At 39.3% G+C, this 18,646-nt stretch overlaps 1 protein-coding gene across 4 annotated transcripts in view; it reads right to left on the bottom strand.

The window, feature by feature from the left end:
* GPRIN3 (GPRIN family member 3) overlaps positions 1–18,410 on the bottom strand; it is a 69,354-nt gene extending 50,944 nt beyond the window's left edge. For 3 of the 4 annotated variants that reach the window (XM_032239618.1, XM_032239620.1, XM_032239619.1), the window contains exon 1: positions 17,675–18,410. The gene's annotated coding sequence lies outside the window, so the exon portion shown is untranslated. The other variant, XM_032239621.1, reaches the window with a different exon arrangement.
* Positions 18,411–18,646: the final 236 nt, after the last annotated feature.

The following is an 18,646-nucleotide window of genomic DNA, read 5'->3' as shown; positions in this document are numbered from 1 at the left end:
GTTTGTTTCCAACACCATTTTGGAACATTGCTTCCCATATCCTCCCATACTCCAGCCAAGCTGAACTATTCTCAGGAGATGTTTTGTTTTGTTTTGTTTTTGAGACCTGGAACACAGGCGCACATCACCATGCCTGGGTAATTTTTGTATTTTTTTGTAGAGATGGAGTTTTGCCACATTGTCATGCTGGTCTCAAACTCCTGAGGCTCCACCTATTCTCTTGTGTAGGCCTCCCAAAGTGCTGGGATTACAGGCATGAGCCACTGCACCTGGCTCTACTCTTAGTTTTTCAAATATGCTTGAATCATTTGCTTGCATTCCTCCACTCATGTCTTCTCTGCCTTTGAAAATGCTGACTGTCCTTTATTTTATTCATTAATTAACACCAAAGCATTGATGGAGCAATAGTGTATGTCAGGGACTGGGCTAGGTATGGAGAAAAGCCAGTGAATAGGGCAGGTAGGATCCATTTCTCAAAGGGCTTAGGATCCACTGGAAGCATTAAGTTTCAGGACAAATGCCAAATGCCACACTCTCCACAAAATAATCCTGTTCCGATACCCCCAGCAGGAAGTGAGAACTTCCTCTTCTCAATAGCCATAGTACAGTGAGGAAACCTCATAGGATTTATCATAATCTGATTGAATTACAGTTATGGAGATATATGTCTTATCTCTCATGCTACATTATGAGCTCCATTTTTGATAGGGACTCTAGGAAGCTCCCTATGTAGCCCTCACAGCATGTAATGCAGCACTTCTCATTCAATAAGACCTCAATAAACAATATTGGAATAAATAATTTCTCTCAGCATCTGTGAATATGAGGTTGGAGAGAGACTGCCGCATGCCCCATTCATACACAAACAGCAGAGGACACGGTGAGCACACACTACTCCCACACACGCTCACCAGATGGTGAACATAACATTATTTTAGGCAACAGAACTGTCAGCTGACATCCAGGGTCCCATGATACTTGCCTCCATCCATTCAAAGAGATGTTTGAGACAGAAACTAACCCAAGATTTCTGGATATCAGTGTGCAAGTCTGTTCAGAGAGTACATTTTTCTTTGTCAATAAACAGAAGGCAGGATTAACATCTCCACATGCCTGCTTTTCTGACCTCAGAACTAGGAGGATGCTATATTCCCGACCATGATTTGGGATTGCATTTTTTCTTTATGAATTAACACAATTTACATACAGTTATATTTACTATTTTTTGGTGTACAGGTGTATGAGTTTTGACAAATGCTTCTGTGTAACCACTACCACAATCAAGACAGAATAATTTCCATTGTCCCCCACCAAGAAATTCCTCTTCATGACACTTTTGTAGTCAAACTCTCCTCACCTTTAATGCAAACCTCTTTCTCCATCTGCATGGTTCTGTTTTCTCCAGAATGGTACGTAAATATAAAAGAACTTAGCTGTTTGAGTCTAGTTTTTTAAATTAACAAAATGTTCTTGACATTCAACCCTGTTGTTGTACATGTCAATACTTTGTTCCTTTTTACTTCTGGACATTGTTTCACTGCATGAATGTGTCACTGTTTGTTTATTCATTTACTAGTTGAGAGACATTTGAGTTATTTCCTATTTTTGGAGAGTACGAATAAAGCCACTATAAATAGGTTTTTATGTTATAGGTTTTCTTGTCACCTAGATAAATAGGAGTGGGACAGCCAGGTCATATGGTAAGTGAACATTTAACTTTATAAGAAACTGCCAAAATATTTTTACCTGTATAAGAAACTGTCAAAATATTTCCCATGGTGTCTCTACCATATTTTGTATCCTTGCTAGTAACATAGTAGCATTCCAGTTGCTTCACATTCTTACCAACACTTGGTATCGTCAGAGCTTTTTAATTTTTTTTCTTTTTTTCACTTTTTCTCTGCCATTCTTATTACGGAGTGTGGGATGAAATTTTAAAACTTAATCTTTTTAGAACCAAAATATTTCTGCTTTAATATTCAGCCCACATTCAGTTTTTCCTCCTCTCTCTTCATTTGGTTCTTTGTATTAGCTCTCCCACCAGACTAAAGGTTTCTTTGTGGGTAAGGAAAAACTCTTAGTCATCTCTGTATACATGAAGCTCTGTCACCCCATCCCAAGTTCAGGGATTTTCCAATAACACACGCTACTTAAATCAATGCTTCTATGTGATCAGATTAGATTAACACATACAGTGACACAATTAACGTATCCAAAGGCTAATCTAGTATTGCCTAATTTTGTCAACTGTGGAATACCAAAAGAATTTTAGTAAAACTATGCACTTTCTTCCCTTTTCATGGATTTTTCCATTTTCATTTATACGTCTGAAAAAACAGATTTCTGTTTTCTTGCTTTACCAAGAGGTAAACTGAAAAATATATTTGGGATTGTTAAATATTTGTGTAGTAAATTTCTTATACTTATACAAAAGACAAGATTGTTATTACTGGCACTTAAGTAAGAGATTAAGAATTATTAATTAATTAATTAACTTCACAAATTAGATCACATATATTTCAATGTGTTTTTTAGGTGAGACAGAAGAAATTACAGAGGGGACCTGACCTGTACATACTATTTGTCAAGCGAGTTAAGGCAAAAAGAGGTTGAGAGTCACTGATAAAGACTCAAAGAATCTTGAAAATGGAAAGGTTCTCAGAAGATGCAGAGGTCAACCTCCCACTTATTGAAAGAACCCTGGCTATAGCATCTGTCTTCCACCATTGGTAGGCTCACCACTTCATACAGCACCAATTCACGCATCCTTACAAGCAAGAGACTCAAAACAAAACAAAACAATAAATAAAAGAAACATAGGGGAAGCAACTTCTTAAAACTTTCATTTTTCTGTAACATTATACTATATAAACCTTCTGTAGCACCTACAGAAATCTAAAAATATTGTTTAGAATTTTTGTGGCAGAAAATAATTTTGTCACTACATCAACCAGCCACATGTGAGTTAAGCTCATTAACTTTTATATTTCAGGATGATGCATAGTTTGGAGATATGAGTTCAGTGTCTTAAATGACATGAACCTTGGAACTTCTTTATATTAATATCTACTTCTTCTGAAACTTCAGTTTTTGAATGGAAGTAAACCAGCAACTTCTAGTTGTGTATAGAAGAAAATTTGTATAAGTCTGTAGAAATCTATACAAGAAAATTTCTTAAGCTTAGTTCATGAGCAGCATGGATTACTTATCTTCCAGTTGGAAGGCTTCCTGGAGATCTTAAAAGCAAGGAACTTCCTGACTGCAAACACTTCTCCTTTTATAGATACAAAGCCTCCTCTGTGTTGGTTTTGTATCAACTGTCACCTTACATCTGATGGAAACTCATTCCCAGAATTCCCTTTCCTAAATTGTTCTTCATTCCAGTCGGCGCTACAAGGGAAATTTGTGTGACCTTTGGAAGGTAGAAGTGAAACAGCAGCATTCTGCTCTGAAGGTCAGTGTAGTCAACAAGGTGCAGCTCACTGACTTCCCAGCTCACCTTGTCCATGTCAGCCAGCAGCCAGGCTGCCAGACTTTTGGCTCCCCCCAGATCTCCTCTTTCGGTTTCTGAGCCAGGTGCATGAATGTCTTTGCAGTGAAGAGTGCCAGTCCCTTTTGGGTTGTCCAGGTCACGGTCATTAGGCTGGAGAGGTACGCGTCAAATACAAGTTCCAGTTATCTTTATGGGTTTCGTTTTCTCCTGCAGGTTCCAGTTTGCCCTTGCTCAGCTCTACTTCAAATCCAGTTTTTCTTTCCGGTTGCCATCTCTGCTAACCTGTGATGACTTTAGCTCCATACCAGATGTGAAAGCCACTGCAAAGCTCCCACAATTGTGTAAGGTCTAAAACTTAAAAGTAAATCCATTATTCCATATTACCACAGTGGTTCTGCATCTTTAAGTGATAGGGATTCCATTAAATCTTTTCTATTCAGAATACATACTTGGCTACAAATATTCTTTTGTGCATGCCTTTCTTTTTAAAAATTTATGATATTGTCAAATGAAATAGTACTAATATATTGCACCTAAGTATATTTTTTATTCTACCCTGTTTTGGGGATAGGGACTTGGAATATGCTCTTTCACATAATTCTTCTTAAAACTGGTAAGCTGAGGAATTGAGAGTTTGCTCCATAAGCGGAGAATACAGAAAAACTAACAATTAATTTGAACTTCAGAGTAATAATGAGTTAAAAATCACCTGAGTGAACTAGCTTTTTCTTCGAATTATATTTTAATGTGACACTTTGAAAGTTATATCACTCATGATGAAATCTAAACACTAAAATTCTGAAAACAGGCTGGGCATGGCTCACATCTGTAATCTCAGCATTTGGGGAGGTGAAGCTGGGAGGATCACTTGAGCCCAGGACCAGCCTGGACAACAAAATGAGATCCCCTCCTCTCACAAAAATCGAAACCAATTTCAGTTAATCCATTTTTATCATAATGTATGTACACTGAGAATAAATAAATACTGCCATACAGCACTTCAACCTCTTTACTTAAATTCCTACTGTTTTACATAATTTCTGAAGATTTTATGGTCTTTAAAGGCAGGGATACATCTTCTCATTTTTACATCCTCCCATACTGGCACACAGATAAGTCCTTATTAAACATCAACTGAACTAAGTAAAGAGCAAATTTCAGCTTCCTGTTTTTTACAAAAAAGAAAAGAGCAGCAGGGTATGAGCAAATAACCACAACCAACTACATCCTCTGATGCTTTTCTCACTATTATATAGAAACTCCAGCAGGAAACCACAGCTTTATGCTTTTCACCACTATAGCAAAATCTTATGAATTGCTGGCAAACATAAAACATCTACACTGACATCACATAAATGTCTGTGACAATTATACTCACCACACTCAAGGGCTTTAAAACATCTTAACAGTATTTCTCAGGGACAAATTCCCAAGGAAAAATAGTCATATACCTTTAACCACATGTTTGGAGTTTAATTATATGAAAGAGCAGTAAGCACTATCGAAACTTGACTCCCCTCTGAATGTAGCTGTTTACAAAAAGCCCAAAAATCTGAGAAGGGTTAAAGTTCCTCGTATGACTCAGACTTACAAACATTTCTAACAGACCAAAGATGTATTAACCTCTACTCCAAAATCACAAAAGTACTAATTTTTTCCTTGGTATTCAAAACAACCCAAGAATTACACATTTCAGGCTATGAAATGTAGAAACCCCTTTTCTCCATTCTCACACATTATGCATTCGGATGTACAGCAACACACATTTTAAATTTGTGACTTGAGCTTTGATAATGCGTTTTATCAATGAAGGGACCTTCCACTGAAGATCCCTTAGTTGTCCAAGAACTACAAAGACAAGATGATGGCAGAAGTCCAGGACTTTCATTCAAGGGCCTTAACTTCGATATGAAACACAGACACGTATACTCATTTTACACAGAAGTCAGAGGTCTAGAACTCTGTAGCTTTCTTGCATGCCCACATTACCTAGCCCATAAGCTCTACATGGGGTGTTTGTTAAATGACTACATGCGTAAATGAATGAAGGCATACATGCTTGGTGATGATGAAGAAGGGGAGAGGAGAAGGGCTCCTTTGGGTTCCAACCAAGGCAGAAGGGGCCTAAAATTCAGAAAATAAGCCCATGTATGAAGAAAAAAAACAAGCAAGAGTTAAAAAAATAAGTGGTGGGGCATCAGAGCTAGAATTGATCTTAGGGATTTCTGGACCAGCCCTCTCATTTCTAGAGAGAACCTGGGGTGCTGTGGACAATGACATGACTTCATGTACCACTTTCAGGAACTGTGACATTTGCGTATCCATTTCATGATTTTAGCTTCAAGTGCTTCTTATCTAAACCATTTTTTTAACTCAATATTTTTCATTAAATTGACATTAACTGGTACACTGGTTGAAAACATTAGCCTAGTGCTAAAAAATAATATCTGTGAAATTACAGGTTTGATGGACTGGGTATATTATTTTTCATAGCATATATTTTTTAAGATATACTTTGAAAAGTGTTCCGAACATATTTCTACCTTTAAATAAATTCATAAGTATTAAAATAAAAAGCAAATGTGTATACTACCTAAGACCCTCTCACAGGTCACTGTTGGAAATCTGCACTTTGAGAAGCAGTGCGCTCTGATGTGCTGCCTCCTGGAACAAACAGTTTGAATTCTGAACTGACACAAGGTGGGAAAGACATTCCAAAATGATTAAAAGGGTCCAGTAATAAGACTAATGCCTCTAGGTGACTTCAGTCGTTATTTTTTTACTAAAAAAAAAAAAAAAAAATTACTTATAAAGGACTAAACAAAAAAAATAAGGTAGAAATCATGGCTTTTTTTTTTTTCAGTTAGTGGATTTGCACCTTCCAAATGGACAGATAGGGATATTCATCCTCCTACCAAGAGTCATTAATTCATTAGAACATAGTTTTAAGAAGATTTGTCTCAACTGGGCCTCCTGTGCATGGATTACCTTTTTTTTTTAGTAATCCATTTGCAATGAGAACACTTAGCTGTAAGCTATAATGAGGAATTGCTTAACTTTCATAAGTAAATGAATGTCTATGACTAAAATATCAATCACGGAAACACTAGTTCTATAAATAGTTTGTAGGTCCAAAGTCCATAGGCAGTTAAACAAAGACACATGTTTGTTTTTTCTTGTTTTTCTGTGTGTGTGTGAGTGTATGTATGTCTGTGGGTGTGCACGCACATGTGACATATGAAACCCATTTGGTTTTTCTTTTGAGAAACAAAGAAATGTTGTTTGCTGAATATATGTGTTATCTGGTATTTTGATAAAAAGTTATGTTTGCCAATTTTATCACCTATGCAATGATCTATAAAGTTTTAACCTAAAATACCTGTCCTTGAACTCACCCTGTTTTTTTTCCTAAACGTCTTATCGCTGATTTAGAAACGCTCACATTTGTTTTTTAAGCAACACAAGATGAAATCCAAGATAGAAGACAGCAGTCCATAAAATCGCACTGAGTCCCTGCGTTTTGACCCCCTGTGATTTGCATCACCAACGGAATCCTGCAGGGCAGCACAGTGGTGAAGCTCACGGCCATTGAAGTTGGACAACTGAATTCACACAGCCCCATTACCATCTGTGGGACTTTGGGCAAGTTCTGTTATCTATTTCCTCATCTCCAGAATGGGGAATTATTAATGTGCTCTTTTTTAATAGTACAAACCTCAGAGATTTCTTTAAAAGAGAAGTGGTTTTAGCAAGATGCCACTGGCAGAGAAGCCTGAAGAATAAATTTTTGAAGTATTTAAATATATCTGTAGTCTAGCCTTCACCCATTTCCTTTGGAAAGTAGATGGATACATATGGAGACATGTTTTAGGGTACGCTTATGCTCTAGAATCAAGATGGCAAAATGCCTCAAGTGGTTTTTTGTTTTTTTTCTTGTTCTTTCTTTAATGAATTTTGAACCCTCTTCCGACATGTGTTTACTTGGTCTTTCATTCTTTTCCACTCATCGTTAAATCTACAACGGAGGTTCCATCTCTTTTCTTTCATTGCCCCTACACCAGCAGCCTCTGGGCTCCGAGGCAAAGAAGGAGACTCCCAGTCAGGGCAAATACACAGAGATAGAATCACTTGCCAGGCATTCCAGAGGCATAAATTACCACTTAAACTTCCAAGGTTGAAGCCCTGGAGAGGGAGACCAATGGGGAGTGGTAGAGTACCTCCTTAGGATAAAACAGCAAGAAGGCATGGGGTATTTCACAGAGCAGCTATGTAAACAGCTGAGTATCTACAGTATCATTGGAATGGGTACATTCCCCAATAGTGATCTAACTCAAGATCACCCCGCAAAGGTGGAAGAGCTTCCTGAGAGTCTAAGCAATTATCTAAAACAGTGGCCCTTAAACAGTCTTAAAATACAATTGGTGAGCAAAGATAAAGTACCAATGACAGCAAATTATTTATTGAAAGCATAATTTAGAGGAGTTTTCGCTAACGAATTATACTAAACTCAAAAATCAAGTTATTTCTATCATAATGTCACTCTCACTTATCTCACTGGCACATGTGGATGTTTTTTTTTTTGAATAGAAAAAAATAGAAATGAAGTTACACTGGGGTTCTGGTATACTCATGAGAAAGAAATTTCCTGTAGTACACAGACCAGCAGAAACTCAGAAGAATTCTACATCTTATATCTGTTCCATTTTTGTCACTTCTGCTACCCTCTGCTTCTTAGTTGTTTTTAGCAGAATTAAGTTGGAAATGCATGTGTCTGTGATTTTATTTTCTATATCAAGGAAGTGGAGTATGGGAAAGATGTATAGTTTTCAAGCTAGCCTGGCGGGGAGGAAAGGAACCCAGGTGTGGCAAGCAGGTGGTGAAGCTGTGAAGAGGAACGGAAATGAAGCTGAACTGCTTGGCATACGGGAAGGAAGAAAGAGGTCCAGGGCTGCTTGGTTAGGACAGGGGAGGTACCCAGGTTGTTAGGCTACCGGGGGAATTCTCTGAGATCGTGACCAGGAAAAGAGCCCATTCTAATTTTGTTGAACTATATTTATTACTGAGCTTATTCCCGTCATCTGGGAATTAGTTGAGAGTTCAGACTATGTTTTATTCAATTTCGAGTCCCTAGCACACAGAACAGGGTTTAATATATATGTCAAGTGCTCGATACAGATTTATTAAATGATCCAAAGAATTCACCTTCTCTAAACCAGGACCTTCTGCCAACCCCATTTCACATCCTATCTCTCACCTCCTAAATAGATTCCTATTTCCAGTTGGAAGAAAGCTTTGATTCAATTTGCAATGTAGAAGGAACTGACATACCTTCAATCCAGTCCAGCTCAGGTTATTAATTTTTTGCCTCCTTGGAGACTCACACTTCACCACTCAAAAGCCACAAACCCCAGAGGGAGGATCTCTTAAAAACCCATCATTATACTTCTAAACATCAAAATAGCCACCAGGGGAATAGCAGAACAGTTTCTTCATAAAAGAGCCTAAACATTTCAGTGAACTAAATTTGTGTTCTAAATGGCACTTTCATAACTACCTCTCAAGACTTTTACACCTATGGTCTTTTATATATTATCAATTCATTTCGGGTGACAGGACACCAGATACTTAAACACGGCTACCATTCTATAAGGAAATGCCACTCTCTCCAAAGAAAGCGTGGAGTCGATCTGCCACTGTGCCCTCTGTTAGTTTCAATTGGTACTATTCTTGGCACTGTCTTCTCGGAGTGAAGCTGCTGAAGCACCGACACTTTAGGATTAATAATTAGATGAGAGGATGTTTTTAGAAGTAAAGTAGGAGGCACAAAGTGGGGGTGGTATGTAGCGAAGTGTGGTGAGGAAGGAAAGTGGCAGCAGAAGTTAAGAAGACATGAGGGATTTCAGAGTGCTACGAAGACAGCTCTCCCTACCGAAGAGATCTGCCTAAGTTTCCCGTCGTGTTGCCTCAAAAGGGCATTTGTCTTTATTTGCAACATGAATAAATCAACCCTGATGTGGTCACCTTATTTTTTAGCCATATTAACAGTTCTACACAATCAAGTGGCCAGACTGCAGTGATCTGCCTAGCCTCCGAGAGAGGTTGCAAACACAGCTTACTGCAATCATTAACTGAGCATTTCTAGACTATGCAGGAACAGAAGATGGGATATGAGTTGATACTACTCCTAAAAGTTTATCTCAACTGCTGGGACTGCTAAATAAAATGCAGCATCACTTGAAAGATTGAGATATACTCTGAGCTTTCAGGAAGCTATGCAAGTTTGGTCTATATGTAAAAAGTTATACATAAGATAAATATATGGTGCATTTAAAAATACATAAAACAATCCAATGTGAGATCTCAGTCATTGATCTTTAAGGTAAAGAAAAAATAAATTACCTTATTGTTAAAACTGCTAATGTCTTTTATTTGCCACTGGTGATACAGTAAAAAGCAATCAAGTACACAGATGAAAACCTCTGCTATTCTTTAACAGACCAGGTTAACTCAATTTTTATTCATTAAACTTTCACGGAGTCTACATATTTTGATGTTTGCAATTTTTTAGACCCTCTCTATGGTTCATGGGAGTTAACTATATTTGGTACCATTACCTTTCTGCATTGTAAACACATCAATTTCATAAGTGTGGTCATAGCATTTTGGAGCTCAATGGTATTTAGAGAACACCTAAGTAGTCCAGACTTTACAGACTCAATACCTACAGGTTTGAGGAAGTAACACAATCAAGTGAAGCTATTGGGCACAAGTGACTTACATAAATGCTCAAAGTCAGCGAGACATTGAGAAGTGGGGACTACAGTGAAGTAATAAAGTAGCGTATACTTCTGTTCAGCTCCAGCCTAGAAAATCTGGATCAGGGTTTCATTTTTTGTAATATAGCTGATGTTTAAACACTGGTTTAATTAAAAAATAAATACCTGGAGGCCACAGTTTTCCTGCTGAGCCCATAGACTGCCAGTTTTCAATTCTAATTAGGCATGTACATCTCCAAATCTGGGGCCCAGATAGGTAAAGTGAAGTACACCAGGTCTCTCAGATACTCACAGCAAAGCTTTCTTCTGCACTGAGAATCCACTTAGGTAGGCAATCTTTCATGTGAAAGGAGATCGTAAGTGCATTTTTACTCACTCAATCAGAGCTCAGCCCATTACCCTGACAATGATAGACTTCTGCTCTCTGACTGTTTTTAGAACATGTTCGACATTGAAAACAAGAACAATCATCTGTACCCATTTGTCATAAGCAATTTTTACCCAACCAAGAGTGCTGGTGAAAATGAGCATGCATTTACTAACTTTAGCTCTAACTACAATTTTTACTTGAATTAAAAATTCTTTATTTTAATTAACAATTAAAATTCTAGCTGCTTCATTTTTGCCTGCATTTTTTAAGGAGAAATGCCTTATAAAAATTCAAAAAGGCCGGGCGCGGTGGCTCAAGCCTGTAATCCCAGCGCTTTGGGAGGCCGAGGCGGGTGGATCACGAGGTCAAGAGATCGAGACCATCCTGGTCAACATGGTGAAACCCTGTCTCTACTAAAAATACAAAAAATTAGCTGGGCATGGTGGCACGTGCCTGTAATCCCAGCTACTCAGGAGGCTGAGGCAGGAGAATTGCCTGAACCCAGGAGGCAGAGGTTGTGGTGAGCTGAGATCGCACCATTGCACTCCAGCCTGGGTAACAAGAGCGAAACTCCATCTCGGGAAAAAAAAAATTCAAAAAAAGGCATGCTTAATTAACAATACAACTAAGTATAAATTTAAGAATCATGCTATGTATAAAACAAATTAGAAACAGGTCTTAAGGATTGCAAAAGTTTTGCTGCAATCATGGAGCTTTAAGCCATGTTTTGAGTGGATTGAGACACTAATTTAGAGTGAATGAATGAGCATTTCAAAGTGATGTAATGGCAAAGACAAAGACCAAACTCCAACTAAGTAGAACTCACAATAAGCCAAATGTCTTTTGCATTTCTGAACAACAATTTTTAAAAAATGTATACTGAGAAAGCACATTCATATCACAGAGTAAAAAGGAAGAAATACAAGAAAAACCTCTATGTTATATTCTGTCCTATACAGTCATAATTCAGAATAAAGACACAAAGGCAATGCAAAATTTTGAATGTTGGTAATATTTGGAGGCTATTATATTTTAGAAAAATTGTCAACAAGAATTGAGACAAAAAATGCTCTGATTACTCAGAAAATATAGTTAACACAAACACTTTAGTCCCTCAAGCATCTCATTTAATCAAAGTTATACATTATAAAGAAAGAGAAGATTTTCCCATAGACACAGTATGGTTATTTCAATTTTATGCTATTTAGAAATCAATAACAACTGATTTCTGAAAAACTATCAAGAATCTATCAACATAAAGCAACTGATTATTCTTCATAGACTAGATCTCCCACTCGGATGGACAATTTGCAATTCAAGTTAAAAAATTCTCTGTAACTTTTTTTCTCCAGAAAATTAACAGATGCAAATGTGATTATCAAAGGAGCTTTGGAGATAGATCTGCCTCCTCCAGCTGTCCATTGCTGAACTTGCAACAATGCTGAGGTTCCCAGAGATGCCTGACATTGTGAGTTTTTACTGTCTAGCCTCCAGAATATTTTTAGGGTTCTCTTGCTTCTGCAAGTGTCACAAAGCTGCAAATCACAACTAAATCAATCTTCTAGAGGTGGCTTCGTATCCTCACTTAGGATCCAAGAATTCAAATTTTTAAATGGAATATGGAGTGTAAGGCCAAGAAATTGTCTTGTCTTAGATCACCCAGCTGATCTTCACAATATTTCTGCCGCACTAGACCCTTGGGACAGAGATGAGATTACGGCATTGTCATTTAGACAGACCTACTGCACTGACTGTCATTTTGGAGGAAGGGTGCATAGTAATTAATTCCCCTCCCTCACCATGGAGAGGACTCTTAGACATTGTCTTCAGGTCCTGTCCCTTCTCTCCTTCACCAAGAATTAGCAGAGAATTTGAAAGAGAAGTTCTGGATTTTAGCTTCAGCTCTATCAGTGACTTGAAACAGTTATTAACCTCTACGGGACTCATCTGTAGTCATTTTATTTCTTTGTAAATAAAAACAATAGTTTCCAAATCTGATTATTGGAATCCTTTTGGTACCTTTATAGAAATACAGATTTCTAAGCCCTACCTCTAGATTCAGATTCAGATTAGGGTCATTTATAACTGCCTGGTAATTATAATTGGGGCCCCAGATTATGCTGCTAGCTTCAAAATAAAGCCAATAATCTAATAACAAACATGAAAAATTAGAAAACTGTTACTATGTTGCCAACTCCAATATGCCCAGTTAAAAAGCTGTGAAAACTTTTCTCACTGGTTTTCAAGACAGTAAGTAATTTAAATTGTAACAGTATATACATTTTCTCTCTGAAATTCAGTAAATGTTATTTCAATCCAAATGCAGACTCTAAATGTTTTTATTATTCCATACTTGAATCTTATGCAAAAAAGTTAGAGTATCACTAATTTGAACATTCTGATGTGGAAAAGAAAGGTAAGAAAATGGTCCAAGTTATCTTTATTAAATATATAAAAAAAGACAAAGTTCCATATTTGGTTGCACTCCAAATCAACTAATTTGAGCAGATGAATCTCTGACTTAACTGGCACTGTTCTTCTGTTTAAAGGTGCAGCTTCATTCAAAAGGGTATCAATATCACAAAATTGTTCTATTCCAGAGAAAAGACAGCAAGAGCTGAACAAAGCCCACCAAGAAAATGTTCAGAAACACAAGTAAAGGTTTTCTTCTCTGACTTTGTCTCCTCAAAATAACTATTAGGCTACAAAAGAACACAAGAATGAAATTTCTAGAAATGCATACAAACATATTTAAATATCTAACTAAGAAGATGGGCAAGTCATAGAGCAACTGACAAAAAGAAAATATGGCAGATGCTGCCCTTCCTTCAGGAGTTCATGGCTACCAAGAGATCTGGTTCCTCACATGACCACCTCAGCCTTCTGTGCCAATGACTGTAGTTGCATTCTGAGAAATGAAATATTCACATCACAATGTGGTGTATCTTGTAATGTCAATAGTTCAGCAGTAAGATTCAACTGAATCAAGGCCTAACCTGTAAATCACTGCAAAATAAATAAAAAGATGGCAGGAAATGGCAGATTTATGATGTTGTCTAGATTTTCTTATAAAGTAGCAGTATTAGGAAAATAGATCTTAGTCATAAAATAATTAACAACCCAACAAAGGTCAAATATACAGAGATAGGAAATAAGAAAGTGATTATCAGGCTGAAGGTGGTCAGGAGAAGGAAAGGAGACATCCAGGTCAAAGGATACAATGCAGGAGATATAACAGATGATGTGTATTACCTTGTTCCACTAGAGTTATCATCACCATTTTACTAAATATATATTATATATATATATGTATGTATCTTATAACATCATGTTATATACCTTAAATATACACAATGAATTTTTTTTAAAGTAACTCACATGATACTTCAGCCCAAGCAGAAATTCTACTGCAATTCTCTTCCCCCAACTTGATATTTATTTTTTCCTTTCTAAATGATTCTTAAATATCACTGTCATTGTCCAATTCATTCTTCACTTCCTCCTTCAACAGACACAATATCAGCCAGCACCCCTTCCTCACTGCCCATCCAGATCCATCCGTCTTTTATAAACTAACTCAAGGTCCCCATTCCTCCTTGAAGCCTTTCCAAACGAATTCAGTCCCCAAGGATATACTTTACTGCCATGCATTCAGTAAGTCATAAGTCTTGACTTCCTCAATCAGGCAACTATGCTATTCAGAATACTGGAGAAAATGCTTGTATACCAGATCTGTCAGATCTTGGTTGAGTCTTGGCATCTTGCAAACTTGGAGCATTTCTTCTTTGTATCACTTAAAGCAGTAGCTTTCAGACTTTTTGGAACATGAGGCATAATGAAGTATACATTTTACATCACAGTCCATTATGCAGGCATGCGCACACGCACACACACACACGTGCACACACACACGTATATATATTTAAGGAATTTCATGATACTTACTATTCTGTTTTACCCTTTTATTTTTCAAAAATACAAATACTGATCAGACCTATTAAACTGACTTCACAGTGGGTTGGTTTGAAAAGCCCCATTCTTGAAGGACACTTAATGATTACTATGGGATTACTGTAACTATTTCTCTCATTAAAAAAATAATTTTAAAAAGAGTATCTAGCCTTGAGGGTCTCTTTAGCCTTTTGGAGTCATCTAAGACAAGTAAATACTTGGAATATATACTATTTGTCATTCTTTTCTCCTGAGCCCTGTTCTCATAAAAATAAGAATCCTTGAATTTTTATAACTCATTTCGCTAAAACTCAAACCTCTATTCCCTCATTCTCTCTCTTATTTTTCTAATATGCAAAGTAGGTGGTAGATATTTGTGGATGATTATCTGAGTCAAAAAAATTAAGATTTATTTCTCCTTTAAGCAGGCTATTGTAAATTAAGGTAAATACAGTTTCTAGATATTTGAAGAATATGAATTTGGGTAATCAGAATACCATAGATCCTCAAAATGAATGCATCACCTACCTCACCCGGATCAAATGGTTTACTGACCAGATGAGTTGGTAGCCCTTCTGGACTTCAGTTTGTAGGTGGATCCTGCTGCCCTCTCCATTCTTATCTTTCCACCTTTATGTACTCACACTGTTTTTCAACTTATTTTTCAAACTACTTGTTTTTCTTGGTGTCTACTTATTTTGGTCCCTATGCCAGGAATGTCCTTCCCCTCTCCTCTTCACCAGGATAGGTCCTCTCATTCTTCATGTCAATGGGAAACTCTCCTTATTCTCCCCACCTCTACCCTGGCTTCCACAGCACCCTGTCAGGGCACTCTACCAGCGGTTGCTGGCAGTCTCCCTCCCAAGTTTTGTAGGTTGAGCTATGTCTTTTTTATTCTTTGGGTCCACAATCTAGGACCATGTCTAGTCCAGGATTAACTGTATGTTGAATGTATTAACATATATTCATGAATGAGTGAATGAATGAGTGCAAAAGGGCAGGAGCAGCTGCCACTGAAAGAACTCAAATCTGAGCTGTGGCTAGAATCATGTGTCCTCATTCTCTGAGGCCAGTATCTTACAATTTTGTGATTCTAGGACCGATAATACTGTGCTTCCTGCAGGCTGCAGATTTTGTGACTGGAAATTCAAACAGTGAAGTATAGCTGGATCTAAACATAGTCTTTTAAGTATGTTGAGGCATAATTAAGAAAATGTTGCAGGAACAAATAATTAAGTATATTGGGCAATTCTTTTGAGGCAATTAAAACACTCAAATTTCAAAACAGCTTGCTGGAATCCAGCCTGCCCTCCAACTGACACTGATCTGACTCACATTACGCTTCAGTCCTCTTGTGATTTTGTCCCAATCGTTTTCATAGAAGGCTAGTTAGTGATTAGGTGAAACCTCATCACACCACAACACACTGTACATGGCTCTCCATGAGTTCCTCTGCTGTTTCCAAAATAAATTTCAATCATATAACATCTAGACTTGCAATTGCTTTTTTTCCCCTCTTTTGAATCAATAACCTATTTCCCCAATTAAAGACACACAAAACTTGAAAAATTAAACACACGCAAAAACTCAAAAAAATGTTCTTCCTGCTGTTATTTCAAAAGGACATTCTCTCATGCAAACTCCTGTCTTTTGCAGATAGCAGCAGAGAAGATTTTCTGCTTTGTGCTGTGACTCATGTATCTTTATTCCCACAATTGTTACTCAGGGCAGGCCAATGGTGAGCACAATGGGAAAAGAAAGAATAGTTTATAACTGGAAAATAAGCACATTTGGGAGAAGTACACTCAAAGCATTATCAAAGTAAAATATGCAGCAGCACCAACAAGAGCAAACAAAAGCCCACGCAGGAGATGTGTAAATATTTCATGAAGCTAAGCCTTAATCAACCCTCTCTCTCAAATCTTGCTGGTGTTGTAAACACTTCAGTTTCTTCTAGTCCCACCATGACCCAGATACCTTGCAAAAACAAAATGAAAACATGGTCCAATGGATCTTTAAACAAATGTGTTGTGAAAATATTTAGATGGAGCATATCCAAGTACTGCTTTAACCTAGAGGAAGAAGACACCTTACTCAAAGGTGGGTGCTTCTTGAATGACTGCTCAGAGCTCCGTTTCTCCCCTCCCCCTCCAAGCCCTTGCCTTTGCCCACCTCTTCGGCTGCTTTCTGGACATCCACATCGTCTTAACCTTGAACTGCCCACACCCCAAGCAGTGATTTCTCCCAACGCCCCTCCAGAAAGCCCTTGAAACCTGGTCTGGATTCGATGCCTTCCCACCACACAATTCACTTCCCAGTGTCTATTAAGTATCTCTCCTTGTTTTCGTCTTTCAGTGTCCATTGTTGCGTCTGAAATTTTGCCTACATCGTTTCCATCTGCCTGGAGAGCATGAAGATCTGTGTGTGTGTTGGCTGACGGTCTCCTTCAGACCCCTTCTAAAGCCCATCTTGAAAGAGCCGTTTTTCACCTCTAGTCTCTACCTTGATTTAATGTGGTTCCAAAGTTCGCCTCTATTACTGAACAGGTCTCTACAATGATTTCCCTTTATCAATCTCTGCCCGCCCTTCCCAGCTTTCTGCCTACCTCAAGAAAAACTATATACATATGAATGTGTGTGTGTGTATACATATAAATGCATATGCAGTATATATTTCTATGGTGTTTTGACCTTAACGAGGATAAGCACAGGAAAATGAGATAAATGTTTTATTACACACACACACACACACACACCCATTCGGATATTCGCAGTGTGCAGACCTGACTGATTATAAATCCCCCTGCCCACGATCCGCAGGCGTCTTCTCCCATTTACCTTCAAAGCCAGAGCCTAAGAGAGCAATGACCTTGCAGAGAAATTCATCACCTGCGAGAAAGACTGCCCCTCCTAGAGCGCAGGGTGGGACGGAGACAGGAGCAACAGGCAAAGGATCCCCGGGCAAAATGTGGGACCGAATCCCTTCCGCATCTCGGGAGCACACCGCCAGGCTCCGGTCCCCGGCGCCGGTCGCCGGGCTGAAGTGCGCAGGGGGCGTCTCCTCCCGCGGCCGCGGGTCTCCTACCTGCTCTGCGCGGCTCCGCGGCGCGGCGGGGCCACTGCCTGAGCTGCGGCGGGGGCCTCCCGTCTCATATCCCAAGCGCCTGCTCTCGGCGCCACGCCGTTGGCTCCTGCGGGCCCGCGAGCTGAGGTCCTTCTCAGCCCGGTCCCGGAGCGAGCTCCGTGCGTTCAGGAACTGAAATTACTATGCAAAGAGCAGAGGCGGCGCGCAGCAGCCGGGAGGAGACCGAGGGGGCTGCCCCCACCGCGGGGCTGCAGACGCCGCCGCCGCCCCCGCCGGGCGCAGAGCCAGTTTGGAGGTGAGAGTTCACTTGCCCGACTGCTCATCCGTCAGGCCCAGGGTGCACCCATCTGTCCAGCGCTGCCCAGCCTGAGCATCAGAGACAGGGGCGACAGCTTTGCAGGCGGCAGCGGCGGCGGTGGCAGCGGCGGCAGCTGGAGGCCCAGCTCCGCCCCTCCAAACCCCCGCCCCCGCCTTCCCGGTCCTGGGGGAAAGAGTTGCAGCCCAGGCAGATGGGAAGGGGCAGGTGTGTTGTGGTTCTGCACCCCTGGAGACCAGAGACAGATGGAAAGTTAGGAAGGGATTAAGGACGGGGGCTGGGGGCACAGAGCGATTCAGTAGGCATTCTGGCCCTTGCTCCTACCCACAGGTCACCAGACTCCATGACTGACTCTGGACTCTGACAGAAGGTTTCCAATAAAACCACGTGCAGCGAAGATCTGAAAGCAAGATCATCCGATGAGTAATATGTTTTGCAAAATGTACAGTATCCTGCGTTTTTGGAGAGGCACTGCTGGCAGTGTTCCTTTCCCCACCCCTTCCCCCTATCCCATGGGCTTGGAGGGTTTTGGAAATCGTCCCTGTTGAGCAGCTCCAGAATCCTGAATGGATGTGTAGTATGTTTAGCAGCTGTAGATGGTGCAAAATGATTCCATAAGAGCTTCATTATTAACTGGGTATTTGTTGGAAGGCTCT

The sequence above is a fragment of the Sapajus apella genome, unplaced genomic scaffold (assembly GCF_009761245.1).
Source record: "Sapajus apella isolate SASKATOON/1434 unplaced genomic scaffold, GSC_monkey_1.0 scaffold45, whole genome shotgun sequence".
NCBI lineage: Eukaryota > Metazoa > Chordata > Mammalia > Primates > Cebidae > Sapajus > Sapajus apella.
The sequence above is the reverse complement of the archived record's forward strand: the minus strand, read 5'-3'. Positions and strand labels throughout refer to the sequence as shown.